The sequence below is a fragment of the Carassius gibelio genome, chromosome A14 (assembly GCF_023724105.1).
Source record: "Carassius gibelio isolate Cgi1373 ecotype wild population from Czech Republic chromosome A14, carGib1.2-hapl.c, whole genome shotgun sequence".
Lineage (NCBI taxonomy): Eukaryota > Metazoa > Chordata > Actinopteri > Cypriniformes > Cyprinidae > Carassius > Carassius gibelio.
The window spans coordinates 25,031,270-25,045,121 of NC_068384.1; the positions used below are offsets into that span (position 1 = coordinate 25,031,270).

A 13,852-nucleotide genomic window follows, 5' to 3' on the forward strand; every position below is an offset into this window, starting at 1 on the left:
CAGGGTGAGCTTCGACATCACAGTGCTAAGAGGTCCTTCATGAAAACCACCCGAGCCCAGAGAGCAGTCAGGCACTCGCACAAGTGACGAGGTGGCCGAGTGGTTAAGGCGATGGACTGCTAATCCATTGTGCTCTGCACGCGTGGGTTCGAATCCCATCCTCGTCGTTCCTTGCTCTGCTCGTTCATCTGCTCTGCACATTTGGTGCACTTTCCTTTTGTTCCACGTTCACCTCATGCAGTGCGATCCAAAAGGGTCGATGATCTGAATCAGCTGTGTTAAATAAAGGAAGTACTATTTAAAAGGACGAGACCTGTTCTTCAACAACACAATAAGCTTCAAAAGAAGCTGGCAAAAATTGCCAAGGCTGACTGTATTTCAAGTCATCCTGGCGGGGTATTGGGTAAAGTTTTCAACCAGCAATGATCGCGCCTCGGATGAGCCTCATAGGCTACAATATTGCCTCTGCGAAAGAATGATGTCAAAGGTCGCGACCTTTCAACTGGACCCATGTGGACGTGGAACGACAGGGTGGTAATTGGCTCCAAACTGCGTGGTGTGTCTACGAATCCAGTAGGCAGTATGTACGAGAAGCCTTATTTGCTGCTCTCCCTTTACTTAAAGAGGTTTGTGAGTTGCTTTCTCGAAGCCCTGGGGGAAGAGACTTATTGGTATCTTGGCAAAAAGGGGTGGAGTGGTAAAGCTCGCGGTTTGGGTCAGTATAGATTCTGTTTGACGAGGCCCCTGGGGGGTTGGGTAGGATACTGACGAGTGCAGGGAGTGCAAGTTCTGAGGGAGGTCCTGTGTCAAATGTGCTACCCTTTGCTAGACTCAGGTGTTCTCTCAAAACGGCAACGGAGACCAGAACGACAGAGGGCCACAATGACAAACACTTGTCTGAGGGTCATTAGATAGGAGCAAGCTCAGCTTTTAAGAGTACAAAGAACATCAGTCATAAATGATGAAAAATGCAGCAGGTGCTGGACAAAGTTCAAACTTTCTAGAGCGCACGTGTTTAACCTTCTGCATTCGAAAGCTCAAACAAATGGAATATGCTTTGAAATTCTACGTGTTCAACTGTAGGCATATCTCAGTGTACATGTACAAAAATTAACTATACTTTGGTTTCCAGGGTGAGCTTCGACATCACAGTGCTAAGAGGTCCTTCATGAAAACCACCCGAGCCCAGAGAGCAGTCAGGCACTCGCACAAGTGACGAGGTGGCCGAGTGGTTAAGGCGATGGACTGCTAATCCATTGTGCTCTGCACGCGTGGGTTCGAATCCCATCCTCGTCGTTCCTTGCTCTGCTCGTTCATCTGCTCTGCACATTTGGTGCACTTTCCTTTTGTTCCACGTTCACCTCATGCAGTGCGATCCAAAAGGGTCGATGATCTGAATCAGCTGTGTTAAATAAAGGAAGTACTATTTAAAAGGACGAGACCTGTTCTTCAACAACACAATAAGCTTCAAAAGAAGCTGGCAAAAATTGCCAAGGCTGACTGTATTTCAAGTCATCCTGGCGGGGTATTGGGTAAAGTTTTCAACCAGCAATGATCGCGCCTCGGATGAGCCTCATAGGCTACAATATTGCCTCTGCAAAAGAATGATGTCAAAGGTCGCGACCTTTCAACTGGACCCATGTGGACGTGGAACGACAGGGTGGTAATTGGCTCCAAACTGCGTGGTGTGTCTACGAATCCAGTAGGCAGTATGTACGAGAAGCCTTATTTGCTGCTCTCCCTTTACTTAAAGAGGTTTGTGAGTTGCTTTCTCGAAGCCCTGGGGGAAGAGACTTATTGGTATCTTGGCAAAAAGGGGTGGAGTGGTAAAGCTCGCGGTTTGGGTCAGTATAGATTCTGTTTGACGAGGCCCCTGGGGGGTTGGGTAGGATACTGACGAGTGCAGGGAGTGCAAGTTCTGAGGGAGGTCCTGTGTCAAATGTGCTACCCTTTGCTAGACACAGGTGTTCTCTCAAAACGGCAACGGAGACCAGAACGACAGAGGGCCACAATGACAAACGCTTGTCTGAGGGTCATTAGATAGGAGCAAGCTCAGCTTTTAAGAGTACAAAGAACATCAGTCATAAATGATGAAAAATGCAGCAGGTGCTGGACAAAGTTCAAACTTTCTAGAGCGCACGTGTTTAACCTTCTGCATTCGAAAGCTCAAACAAATGGAATATGCTTTGAAATTCTACGTGTTCAACTGTAGGCATATCTCAGCGTACATGTACAAAAATTAACTATACTTTGGTTTCCAGGGTGAGCTTCGACATCACAGTGCTAAGAGGTCCTTCATGAAAACCACCCGAGCCCAGAGAGCAGTCAGGAACTCGCACAAGTGACGAGGTGGCCGAGTGGTTAAGGCGATGGACTGCTAATCCATTGTGCTCTGCACGCGTGGGTTCGAATCCCATCCTCGTCGTTCCTTGCTCTACTCGTTCATCTGCTCTGCACATTTGGTGCACTTTCCTTTTGTTCCACGTTCACCTCATGCAGTGCGATCCAAAAGGGTCGATGATCTGAATCAGCTGTGTTAAATAAAGGAAGTACTATTTAAAAGGACGAGACCTGTTCTTCAACAACACAATAAGCTTCAAAAGAAGCTGGCAAAAATTGCCAAGGCTGACTGTATTTCAAGTCATCCTGGCGGGGTATTGGGTAAAGTTTTCAACCAGCAATGATCGCGCCTCGGATGAGCCTCATAGGCTACAATATTGCCTCTGCGAAAGAATGATGTCAAAGGTCGCGACCTTTCAACTGGACCCATGTGGACGTGGAACGACAGGGTGGTAATTGGCTCCAAACTGCGTGGTGTGTCTACGAATCCAGTAGGCAGTATGTACGAGAAGCCTTATTTGCTGCTCTCCCTTTACTTAAAGAGGTTTGTGAGTTGCTTTCTCGAAGCCCTGGGGGAAGAGACTTATTGGTATCTTGGCAAAAAGGGGTGGAGTGGTAAAGCTCGCGGTTTGGGTCAGTATAGATTCTGTTTTACGAGGCCCCTGGGGGGTTGGGTAGGATACTGACGAGTGCAGGGAGTGCAAGTTCTGAGGGAGGTCCTGTGTCAAATGTGCTACCCTTTGCTAGACTCAGGTGTTCTCTCAAAACGGCAACGGAGACCAGAACGACAGAGGGCCACAATGACAAACACTTGTCTGAGGGTCATGAGATAGGAGCAAGCTCAGCTTTTTAAGAGTACAAAGAACATCAGTCATAAATGATGAAAAATGCAGCAGGTGCTGGACAAAGTTCAAACTTTCTAGAGCGCAAGTGTTTAACCTTCTGCATTCGAAAGCTCAAACAAATGGAATATGCTTTGAAATTCTACGTGTTCAACTGTAGGCATATCTCAGTGTACATGTACAAAAATTAACTATACTTTGGTTTCCAGGGTGAGCTTCGACATCACAGTGCTAAGAGGTCCTTCATGAAAACCACCCGAGCCCAGAGAGCAGTCAGGCACTCGCACAAGTGACGAGGTGGCCGAGTGGTTAAGGCGATGGACTGCTAATCCATTGTGCTCTGCACGCGTGGGTTCGAATCCCATCCTCGTCGTTCCTTGCTCTGCTCGTTCATCTGCTCTGAACATTTGGTGCACTTTCCTTTTGTTCCACGTTCACCTCATGCAGTGCGATCCAAAAGGGTCGATGATCTGAATCAGCTGTGTTAAATAACGGAAGTACTATTTAAAGGGACGAGACCTGTTCTTCAACAACACAATAAGCTTCAAAAGAAGCTGGCAAAAATTGCCAAGGCTGACTGTATTTCAAGTCATCCTGGCGGGGTATTGGGTAAAGTTTTCAACCAGCAATGATCGCGCCTCGGATGAGCCTCATAGGCTACAATATTGCCTCTGCGAAAGAATAGTGTCAAAGGTCGCGACCTTTCAACTGGACCCATGTGGACGTGGAACGACAGGGTGGTAATTGGCTCCAAACTGCGTGGTGTGTCTACGAATCCAGTAGGCAGTATGTATGAGAAGCCTTATTTGCTGCTCTCCCTTTACTTAAAGAGGTTTGTGAGTTGCTTTCTCGAAGCCCTGGGGGAAGAGACTTATTGGTATCTTGGCAAAAAGGGTAGGAGTGGTAAAGCTCGCGGTTTGGGTCAGTATAGATTCTGTTTGACGAGGCCCCTGGGGGGTTGGGTAGGATACTGACGAGTGCAGGGAGTGCAAGTTCTGAGGGAGGTCCTGTGTCAAATGTGCTACCCTTTGCTAGACTCAGGTGTTCTCTCAAAACGGCAACGGAGACCAGAACGACAGAGGGCCACAATGACAAGCACTTGTCTGAGGGTCATGAGATAGGAGCAAGCTCAGCTTTTAAGAGTACAAAGAACATCAGTCATAAATGATGAAAAATGCAGCAGGTGCTGGACAAAGTTCAAACTTTCTAGAGCGCAAGTGTTTAACCTTCTGCATTCGAAAGCTCAAACAAATGGAATATGCTTTGAAATTCTACGTGTTCAACTGTAGGCATATCTCAGCGTACATGTACAAAAATTAACTATACTTTGGTTTCCAGGGTGAGCTTCGACATCACAGTGCTAAGAGGTCCTTCATGAAAACCACCCGAGCCCAGAGAGCAGTCAGGCACTCGCACAAGTGACGAGGTGGCCGAGTGGTTAAGGCGATGGACTGCTAATCCATTGTGCTCTGCACGCGTGGGTTCGAATCCCATCCTCGTCGTTCCTTGCTCTGCTCGTTCATCTGCTCTGCACATTTGGTGCACTTTCCTTTTGTTCCACGTTCACCTCATGCAGTGCGATCCAAAAGGGTCGATGATCTGAATCAGCTGTGTTAAATAAAGGAAGTACTATTTAAAAGGACGAGACCTGTTCTTCAACAACACAATAAGCTTCAAAAGAAGCTGGCAAAAATTGCCAAGGCTGACTGTATTTCAAGTCATCCTGGCGGGGTATTGGGTAAAGTTTTCAACCAGCAATGATCGCGCCTCGGATGAGCCTCATAGGCTACAATATTGCCTCTGCGAAAGAATGATGTCAAAGGTCGCGACCTTTCAACTGGACCCATGTGGACGTGGAACGACAGGGTGGTAATTGGCTCCAAACTGCGTGGTGTGTCTACGAATCCAGTAGGCAGTATGTACGAGAAGCCTTATTTGCTGCTCTCCCTTTACTTAAAGAGGTTTGTGAGTTGCTTTCTCGAAGCCCTGGGGGAAGAGACTTATTGGTATCTTGGCAAAAAGGGGTGGAGTGGTAAAGCTCGCGGTTTGGGTCAGTATAGATTCTGTTTGACGAGGCCCCTGGGGGGTTGGGTAGGATACTGACGAGTGCAGGGAGTGCAAGTTCTGAGGGAGGTCCTGTGTCAAATGTGCTACCCTTTGCTAGACTCAGGTGTTCTCTCAAAACGGCAACGGAGACCAGAACGACAGAGGGCCACAATGACAAACACTTGTCTGAGGGTCATTAGATAGGAGCAAGCTCAGCTTTTAAGAGTACAAAGAACATCAGTCATAAATGATGAAAAATGCAGCAGGTGCTGGACAAAGTTCAAACTTTCTAGAGCGCACGTGTTTAACCTTCTGCATTCAAAAGCACAAACAAATGGAATATGCTTTGAAATTCTACGTGTTCAACTGTAGGCATATCTCAGTGTACATGTACAAAAATTAACTATACTTTGGTTTCCAGGGTGAGCTTCGACATCACAGTGCTAAGAGGTCCTTCATGAAAACCAACCGAGCCCACAGAGCAGTCAGGCTCTCGCACAAGTGACGAGGTGGCCGAGTGGTTAAGGCGATGGACTGCTAATCCATTGTGCTCTGCACGCGTGGGTTCGAATCCCATCCTCGTCGTTCCTTGCTCTGCTCGTTCATCTGCTCTGCACATTTGGTGCACTTTCCATTTGTTCCACGTTCACCTCATGCAGTGCGATCCAAAAGGGTCGATGATCTGAATCAGCTGTGTTAAATAAAGGAAGTACTATTTAAAAGGACGAGACCTGTTCTTCAACAACACAATAAGCTTCAAAAGAAGCTGGCAAAAATTGCCAAGGCTGACTGTATTTCAAGTCATCCTGGCGGGGTATTGGGTAAAGTTTTCAACCAGCAATGATCGCGCCTCGGATGAGCCTCATAGGCTACAATATTGCCTCTGCGAAAGAATGGTGTCAAAGGTCGCGACCTTTCAACTGGACCCATGTGGACGTGGAACGACAGGGTGGTAATTGGCTCCAAACTGCGTGGTGTGTCTACGAATCCAGTAGGCAGTATGTACGAGAAGCCTTATTTGCTGCTCTCCCTTTACTTAAAGAGGTTTGTGAGTTGCTTTCTCGAAGCCCTGGGGGAAGAGACTTATTGGTATCTTGGCAAAAAGGGGTGGAGTGGTAAAGCTGGTGGTTTGGGTCAGTATAGATTCTGTTTGACGAGGCCCCTGGGGGGTTGGGTAGGATACTGACGAGTGCAGGGAGTGCAAGTTCTGAGGGAGGTCCTGTGTCAAATGTGCTACCCTTTGCTAGACTCAGGTGTTCTCTCAAAACGGCAACGGAGACCAGAACGACAGAGGGCCACAATGACAAGCACTTGTCTGAGGGTCATGAGATAGGAGCAAGCTCAGCTTTTAAGAGTACAAAGAACATCAGTCATAAATGATGAAAAATGCAGCAGGTGCTGGACAAAGTTCATACTTTGTAGAGCGCAAGTGTTTAACTTTCTGCATTCGAAAGCTCAAACAAATGGAATATGCTTTGAAATTCTACGTGTTCAACTGTAGGCATATCTCAGCGTACATGTACAAAAATTAACTATACTTTGGTTTCCAGGGTGAGCTTCGACATCACAGTGCTAAGAGGTCCTTCATGAAAACCACCCGAGCCCAGAGAGCAGTCAGGCACTCGCACAAGTGACGAGGTGGCCGAGTGGTTAAGGCGATGGACTGCTAATCCATTGTGCTCTGCACGCGTGGGTTCGAATCCCATCCTCGTCGTTCCTTGCTCTGCTCGTTCATCTGCTCTGCACATTTGGTGCACTTTCCTTTTGTTCCACGTTCACCTCATGCAGTGCGATCCAAAAGGGTCGATGATCTGAATCAGCTGTGTTAAATAAAGGAAGTACTATTTAAAAGGACGAGACCTGTTCTTCAACAACACAATAAGCTTCAAAAGAAGCTGGCAAAAATTGCCAAGGCTGACTGTATTTCAAGTCATCCTGGCGGGGTATTGGGTAAAGTTTTCAACCAGCAATGATCGCGCCTCGGATGAGCCTCATAGGCTACAATATTGCCTCTGCGAAAGAATGATGTCAAAGGTCGCGACCTTTCAACTGGACCCATGTGGACGTGGAACGACAGGGTGGTAATTGGCTCCAAACTGCGTGGTGTGTCTACGAATCCAGTAGGCAGTATGTACGAGAAGCCTTATTTGCTGCTCTCCCTTTACTTAAAGAGGTTTGTGAGTTGCTTTCTCGAAGCCCTGGGGGAAGAGACTTATTGGTATCTTGGCAAAAAGGGGTGGAGTGGTAAAGCTCGCGGTTTGGGTCAGTATAGATTCTGTTTGACGAGGCCCCTGGGGGGTTGGGTAGGATACTGACGAGTGCAGGGAGTGCAAGTTCTGAGGGAGGTCCTGTGTCAAATGTGCTACCCTTTGCTAGACTCAGGTGTTCTCTCAAAACGGCAACGGAGACCAGAACGACAGAGGGCCACAATGACAAACACTTGTCTGAGGGTCATTAGATAGGAGCAAGCTCAGCTTTTAAGAGTACAAAGAACATCAGTCATAAATGATGAAAAATGCAGCAGGTGCTGGACAAAGTTCAAACTTTCTAGAGCGCACGTGTTTAACCTTCTGCATTCGAAAGCTCAAACAAATGGAATATGCTTTGAAATTCTACGTGTTCAACTGTAGGCATATCTCAGTGTACATGTACAAAAATTAACTATACTTTGGTTTCCAGGGTGAGCTTCGACATCACAGTGCTAAGAGGTCCTTCATGAAAACCACCCGAGCCCAGAGAGCAGTCAGGCACTCGCACAAGTGACGAGGTGGCCGAGTGGTTAAGGCGATGGACTGCTAATCCATTGTGCTCTGCACGCGTGGGTTCGAATCCCATCCTCGTCGTTCCTTGCTCTGCTCGTTCATCTGCTCTGCACATTTGGTGCACTTTCCTTTTGTTCCACGTTCACCTCATGCAGTGCGATCCAAAAGGGTCGATGATCTGAATCAGCTGTGTTAAATAAAGGAAGTACTATTTAAAAGGACGAGACCTGTTCTTCAACAACACAATAAGCTTCAAAAGAAGCTGGCAAAAATTGCCAAGGCTGACTGTATTTCAAGTCATCCTGGCGGGGTATTGGGTAAAGTTTTCAACCAGCAATGATCGCGCCTCGGATGAGCCTCATAGGCTACAATATTGCCTCTGCAAAAGAATGATGTCAAAGGTCGCGACCTTTCAACTGGACCCATGTGGACGTGGAACGACAGGGTGGTAATTGGCTCCAAACTGCGTGGTGTGTCTACGAATCCAGTAGGCAGTATGTACGAGAAGCCTTATTTGCTGCTCTCCCTTTACTTAAAGAGGTTTGTGAGTTGCTTTCTCGAAGCCCTGGGGGAAGAGACTTATTGGTATCTTGGCAAAAAGGGGTGGAGTGGTAAAGCTCGCGGTTTGGGTCAGTATAGATTCTGTTTGACGAGGCCCCTGGGGGGTTGGGTAGGATACTGACGAGTGCAGGGAGTGCAAGTTCTGAGGGAGGTCCTGTGTCAAATGTGCTACCCTTTGCTAGACACAGGTGTTCTCTCAAAACGGCAACGGAGACCAGAACGACAGAGGGCCACAATGACAAACGCTTGTCTGAGGGTCATTAGATAGGAGCAAGCTCAGCTTTTAAGAGTACAAAGAACATCAGTCATAAATGATGAAAAATGCAGCAGGTGCTGGACAAAGTTCAAACTTTCTAGAGCGCACGTGTTTAACCTTCTGCATTCGAAAGCTCAAACAAATGGAATATGCTTTGAAATTCTACGTGTTCAACTGTAGGCATATCTCAGCGTACATGTACAAAAATTAACTATACTTTGGTTTCCAGGGTGAGCTTCGACATCACAGTGCTAAGAGGTCCTTCATGAAAACCACCCGAGCCCAGAGAGCAGTCAGGCACTCGCACAAGTGACGAGGTGGCCGAGTGGTTAAGGCGATGGACTGCTAATCCATTGTGCTCTGCACGCGTGGGTTCGAATCCCATCCTCGTCGTTCCTTGCTCTGCTCGTTCATCTGCTCTGCACATTTGGTGCACTTTCCTTTTGTTCCACGTTCACCTCATGCAGTGCGATCCAAAAGGGTCGATGATCTGAATCAGCTGTGTTAAATAAAGGAAGTACTATTTAAAAGGACGAGACCTGTTCTTCAACAACACAATAAGCTTCAAAAGAAGCTGGCAAAAATTGCCAAGGCTGACTGTATTTCAAGTCATCCTGGCGGGGTATTGGGTAAAGTTTTCAACCAGCAATGATCGCGCCTCGGATGAGCCTCATAGGCTACAATATTGCCTCTGCGAAAGAATGATGTCAAAGGTCGCGACCTTTCAACTGGACCCATGTGGACGTGGAACGACAGGGTGGTAATTGGCTCCAAACTGCGTGGTGTGTCTACGAATCCAGTAGGCAGTATGTACGAGAAGCCTTATTTGCTGCTCTCCCTTTACTTAAAGAGGTTTGTGAGTTGCTTTCTCGAAGCCCTGGGGGAAGAGACTTATTGGTATCTTGGCAAAAAGGGGTGGAGTGGTAAAGCTCGCGGTTTGGGTCAGTATAGATTCTGTTTTACGAGGCCCCTGGGGGGTTGGGTAGGATACTGACGAGTGCAGGGAGTGCAAGTTCTGAGGGAGGTCCTGTGTCAAATGTGCTACCCTTTGCTAGACTCAGGTGTTCTCTCAAAACGGCAACGGAGACCAGAACGACAGAGGGCCACAATGACAAACACTTGTCTGAGGGTCATGAGATAGGAGCAAGCTCAGCTTTTTAAGAGTACAAAGAACATCAGTCATAAATGATGAAAAATGCAGCAGGTGCTGGACAAAGTTCAAACTTTCTAGAGCGCAAGTGTTTAACCTTCTGCATTCGAAAGCTCAAACAAATGGAATATGCTTTGAAATTCTACGTGTTCAACTGTAGGCATATCTCAGTGTACATGTACAAAAATTAACTATACTTTGGTTTCCAGGGTGAGCTTCGACATCACAGTGCTAAGAGGTCCTTCATGAAAACCACCCGAGCCCAGAGAGCAGTCAGGCACTCGCACAAGTGACGAGGTGGCCGAGTGGTTAAGGCGATGGACTGCTAATCCATTGTGCTCTGCACGCGTGGGTTCGAATCCCATCCTCGTCGTTCCTTGCTCTGCTCGTTCATCTGCTCTGAACATTTGGTGCACTTTCCTTTTGTTCCACGTTCACCTCATGCAGTGCGATCCAAAAGGGTCGATGATCTGAATCAGCTGTGTTAAATAACGGAAGTACTATTTAAAGGGACGAGACCTGTTCTTCAACAACACAATAAGCTTCAAAAGAAGCTGGCAAAAATTGCCAAGGCTGACTGTATTTCAAGTCATCCTGGCGGGGTATTGGGTAAAGTTTTCAACCAGCAATGATCGCGCCTCGGATGAGCCTCATAGGCTACAATATTGCCTCTGCGAAAGAATAGTGTCAAAGGTCGCGACCTTTCAACTGGACCCATGTGGACGTGGAACGACAGGGTGGTAATTGGCTCCAAACTGCGTGGTGTGTCTACGAATCCAGTAGGCAGTATGTATGAGAAGCCTTATTTGCTGCTCTCCCTTTACTTAAAGAGGTTTGTGAGTTGCTTTCTCGAAGCCCTGGGGGAAGAGACTTATTGGTATCTTGGCAAAAAGGGTAGGAGTGGTAAAGCTCGCGGTTTGGGTCAGTATAGATTCTGTTTGACGAGGCCCCTGGGGGGTTGGGTAGGATACTGACGAGTGCAGGGAGTGCAAGTTCTGAGGGAGGTCCTGTGTCAAATGTGCTACCCTTTGCTAGACTCAGGTGTTCTCTCAAAACGGCAACGGAGACCAGAACGACAGAGGGCCACAATGACAAGCACTTGTCTGAGGGTCATGAGATAGGAGCAAGCTCAGCTTTTAAGAGTACAAAGAACATCAGTCATAAATGATGAAAAATGCAGCAGGTGCTGGACAAAGTTCAAACTTTCTAGAGCGCAAGTGTTTAACCTTCTGCATTCGAAAGCTCAAACAAATGGAATATGCTTTGAAATTCTACGTGTTCAACTGTAGGCATATCTCAGTGTACATGTACAAAAATTAACTATACTTTGGTTTCCAGGGTGAGCTTCGACATCACAGTGCTAAGAGGTCCTTCATGAAAACCACCCGAGCCCAGAGAGCAGTCAGGCACTCGCACAAGTGACGAGGTGGCCGAGTGGTTAAGGCGATGGACTGCTAATCCATTGTGCTCTGCACGCGTGGGTTCGAATCCCATCCTCGTCGTTCCTTGCTCTGCTCGTTCATCTGCTCTGCACATTTGGTGCACTTTCCTTTTGTTCCACGTTCACCTCATGCAGTGCGATCCAAAAGGGTCGATGATCTGAATCAGCTGTGTTAAATAAAGGAAGTACTATTTAAAAGGACGAGACCTGTTCTTCAACAACACAATAAGCTTCAAAAGAAGCTGGCAAAAATTGCCAAGGCTGACTGTATTTCAAGTCATCCTGGCGGGGTATTGGGTAAAGTTTTCAACCAGCAATGATCGCGCCTCGGATGAGCCTCATAGGCTACAATATTGCCTCTGCGAAAGAATGGTGTCAAAGGTCGCGACCTTTCAACTGGACCCATGTGGACGTGGAACGACAGGGTGGTAATTGGCTCCAAACTGCGTGGTGTGTCTACGAATCCAGTAGGCAGTATGTACGAGAAGCCTTATTTGCTGCTCTCCCTTTACTTAAAGAGGTTTGTGAGTTGCTTTCTCGAAGCCCTGGGGGAAGAGACTTATTGGTATCTTGGCAAAAAGGGGTGGAGTGGTAAAGCTGGTGGTTTGGGTCAGTATAGATTCTGTTTGACGAGGCCCCTGGGGGGTTGGGTAGGATACTGACGAGTGCAGGGAGTGCAAGTTCTGAGGGAGGTCCTGTGTCAAATGTGCTACCCTTTGCTAGACTCAGGTGTTCTCTCAAAACGGCAACGGAGACCAGAACGACAGAGGGCCACAATGACAAGCACTTGTCTGAGGGTCATGAGATAGGAGCAAGCTCAGCTTTTAAGAGTACAAAGAACATCAGTCATAAATGATGAAAAATGCAGCAGGTGCTGGACAAAGTTCATACTTTGTAGAGCGCAAGTGTTTAACTTTCTGCATTCGAAAGCTCAAACAAATGGAATATGCTTTGAAATTCTACGTGTTCAACTGTAGGCATATCTCAGCGTACATGTACAAAAATTAACTATACTTTGGTTTCCAGGGTGAGCTTCGACATCACAGTGCTAAGAGGTCCTTCATGAAAACCACCCGAGCCCAGAGAGCAGTCAGGCACTCGCACAAGTGACGAGGTGGCCGAGTGGTTAAGGCGATGGACTGCTAATCCATTGTGCTCTGCACGCGTGGGTTCGAATCCCATCCTCGTCGTTCCTTGCTCTGCTCGTTCATCTGCTCTGCACATTTGGTGCACTTTCCTTTTGTTCCACGTTCACCTCATGCAGTGCGATCCAAAAGGGTCGATGATCTGAATCAGCTGTGTTAAATAAAGGAAGTACTATTTAAAAGGACGAGACCTGTTCTTCAACAACACAATAAGCTTCAAAAGAAGCTGGCAAAAATTGCCAAGGCTGACTGTATTTCAAGTCATCCTGGCGGGGTATTGGGTAAAGTTTTCAACCAGCAATGATCGCGCCTCGGATGAGCCTCATAGGCTACAATATTGCCTCTGCGAAAGAATGATGTCAAAGGTCGCGACCTTTCAACTGGACCCATGTGGACGTGGAACGACAGGGTGGTAATTGGCTCCAAACTGCGTGGTGTGTCTACGAATCCAGTAGGCAGTATGTACGAGAAGCCTTATTTGCTGCTCTCCCTTTACTTAAAGAGGTTTGTGAGTTGCTTTCTCGAAGCCCTGGGGGAAGAGACTTATTGGTATCTTGGCAAAAAGGGGTGGAGTGGTAAAGCTCGCGGTTTGGGTCAGTATAGATTCTGTTTGACGAGGCCCCTGGGGGGTTGGGTAGGATACTGACGAGTGCAGGGAGTGCAAGTTCTGAGGGAGGTCCTGTGTCAAATGTGCTACCCTTTGCTAGACTCAGGTGTTCTCTCAAAACGGCAACGGAGACCAGAACGACAGAGGGCCACAATGACAAACACTTGTCTGAGGGTCATTAGATAGGAGCAAGCTCAGCTTTTAAGAGTACAAAGAACATCAGTCATAAATGATGAAAAATGCAGCAGGTGCTGGACAAAGTTCAAACTTTCTAGAGCGCACGTGTTTAACCTTCTGCATTCGAAAGCTCAAACAAATGGAATATGCTTTGAAATTCTACGTGTTCAACTGTAGGCATATCTCAGTGTACATGTACAAAAATTAACTATACTTTGGTTTCCAGGGTGAGCTTCGACATCACAGTGCTAAGAGGTCCTTCATGAAAACCAACCGAGCCCACAGAGCAGTCAGGCTCTCGCACAAGTGACGAGGTGGCCGAGTGGTTAAGGCGATGGACTGCTAATCCATTGTGCTCTGCACGCGTGGGTTCGAATCCCATCCTCGTCGTTCCTTGCTCTGCTCGTTCATCTGCTCTGCACATTTGGTGCACTTTCCATTTGTTCCACGTTCACCTCATGCAGTGCGATCCAAAAGGGTCGATGATCTGAATCAGCTGTGTTAAATAAAGGAAGTACTATTTAA

The 13,852-nt window shown here is 47.3% G+C and overlaps 1 protein-coding gene and 25 non-coding genes across 26 annotated transcripts in view; 13 read left to right on the forward strand and 13 right to left on the reverse strand.

Moving 5' to 3' along the window:
• The window catches only part of LOC128026950 (ligand-dependent nuclear receptor corepressor-like protein), a 473,072-nt gene that overhangs the window by 191,527 nt on the left and 267,693 nt on the right, over positions 1-13,852 (reverse strand). The gene's annotated exons all lie outside the window — the stretch shown is intronic.
• Positions 86-167, forward strand: trnas-gcu (transfer RNA serine (anticodon GCU)). The gene has a single exon. It is a non-coding gene; the product is annotated as a tRNA-Ser (tRNA).
• LOC128027899 (U4 spliceosomal RNA) lies at positions 337-477 on the reverse strand. Its single transcript, XR_008186895.1, has one exon. It is a non-coding gene; the product is annotated as a U4 spliceosomal RNA (small nuclear RNA).
• trnas-gcu (transfer RNA serine (anticodon GCU)) lies at positions 1,215-1,296 on the forward strand. Its single transcript has one exon. It is a non-coding gene; the product is annotated as a tRNA-Ser (tRNA).
• On the reverse strand, positions 1,466-1,606 carry LOC128027915 (U4 spliceosomal RNA). Its single transcript, XR_008186909.1, has one exon. It is a non-coding gene; the product is annotated as a U4 spliceosomal RNA (small nuclear RNA).
• On the forward strand, positions 2,344-2,425 carry trnas-gcu (transfer RNA serine (anticodon GCU)). Its single transcript has one exon. It is a non-coding gene; the product is annotated as a tRNA-Ser (tRNA).
• LOC128027900 (U4 spliceosomal RNA) lies at positions 2,595-2,735 on the reverse strand. The gene has a single exon (XR_008186896.1). It is a non-coding gene; the product is annotated as a U4 spliceosomal RNA (small nuclear RNA).
• On the forward strand, positions 3,474-3,555 carry trnas-gcu (transfer RNA serine (anticodon GCU)). Its single transcript has one exon. It is a non-coding gene; the product is annotated as a tRNA-Ser (tRNA).
• LOC128027901 (U4 spliceosomal RNA) lies at positions 3,725-3,865 on the reverse strand. The gene has a single exon (XR_008186897.1). It is a non-coding gene; the product is annotated as a U4 spliceosomal RNA (small nuclear RNA).
• On the forward strand, positions 4,603-4,684 carry trnas-gcu (transfer RNA serine (anticodon GCU)). Its single transcript has one exon. It is a non-coding gene; the product is annotated as a tRNA-Ser (tRNA).
• LOC128027903 (U4 spliceosomal RNA) lies at positions 4,854-4,994 on the reverse strand. Its single transcript, XR_008186899.1, has one exon. It is a non-coding gene; the product is annotated as a U4 spliceosomal RNA (small nuclear RNA).
• trnas-gcu (transfer RNA serine (anticodon GCU)) lies at positions 5,732-5,813 on the forward strand. Its single transcript has one exon. It is a non-coding gene; the product is annotated as a tRNA-Ser (tRNA).
• LOC128027905 (U4 spliceosomal RNA) lies at positions 5,983-6,123 on the reverse strand. The gene has a single exon (XR_008186900.1). It is a non-coding gene; the product is annotated as a U4 spliceosomal RNA (small nuclear RNA).
• Positions 6,861-6,942, forward strand: trnas-gcu (transfer RNA serine (anticodon GCU)). Its single transcript has one exon. It is a non-coding gene; the product is annotated as a tRNA-Ser (tRNA).
• Positions 7,112-7,252, reverse strand: LOC128027906 (U4 spliceosomal RNA). Its single transcript, XR_008186901.1, has one exon. It is a non-coding gene; the product is annotated as a U4 spliceosomal RNA (small nuclear RNA).
• trnas-gcu (transfer RNA serine (anticodon GCU)) lies at positions 7,990-8,071 on the forward strand. The gene has a single exon. It is a non-coding gene; the product is annotated as a tRNA-Ser (tRNA).
• Positions 8,241-8,381, reverse strand: LOC128027926 (U4 spliceosomal RNA). The gene has a single exon (XR_008186920.1). It is a non-coding gene; the product is annotated as a U4 spliceosomal RNA (small nuclear RNA).
• On the forward strand, positions 9,119-9,200 carry trnas-gcu (transfer RNA serine (anticodon GCU)). Its single transcript has one exon. It is a non-coding gene; the product is annotated as a tRNA-Ser (tRNA).
• LOC128027907 (U4 spliceosomal RNA) lies at positions 9,370-9,510 on the reverse strand. Its single transcript, XR_008186902.1, has one exon. It is a non-coding gene; the product is annotated as a U4 spliceosomal RNA (small nuclear RNA).
• On the forward strand, positions 10,249-10,330 carry trnas-gcu (transfer RNA serine (anticodon GCU)). Its single transcript has one exon. It is a non-coding gene; the product is annotated as a tRNA-Ser (tRNA).
• LOC128027908 (U4 spliceosomal RNA) lies at positions 10,500-10,640 on the reverse strand. The gene has a single exon (XR_008186903.1). It is a non-coding gene; the product is annotated as a U4 spliceosomal RNA (small nuclear RNA).
• trnas-gcu (transfer RNA serine (anticodon GCU)) lies at positions 11,378-11,459 on the forward strand. The gene has a single exon. It is a non-coding gene; the product is annotated as a tRNA-Ser (tRNA).
• Positions 11,629-11,769, reverse strand: LOC128027909 (U4 spliceosomal RNA). Its single transcript, XR_008186904.1, has one exon. It is a non-coding gene; the product is annotated as a U4 spliceosomal RNA (small nuclear RNA).
• On the forward strand, positions 12,507-12,588 carry trnas-gcu (transfer RNA serine (anticodon GCU)). The gene has a single exon. It is a non-coding gene; the product is annotated as a tRNA-Ser (tRNA).
• LOC128027911 (U4 spliceosomal RNA) lies at positions 12,758-12,898 on the reverse strand. Its single transcript, XR_008186905.1, has one exon. It is a non-coding gene; the product is annotated as a U4 spliceosomal RNA (small nuclear RNA).
• On the forward strand, positions 13,636-13,717 carry trnas-gcu (transfer RNA serine (anticodon GCU)). Its single transcript has one exon. It is a non-coding gene; the product is annotated as a tRNA-Ser (tRNA).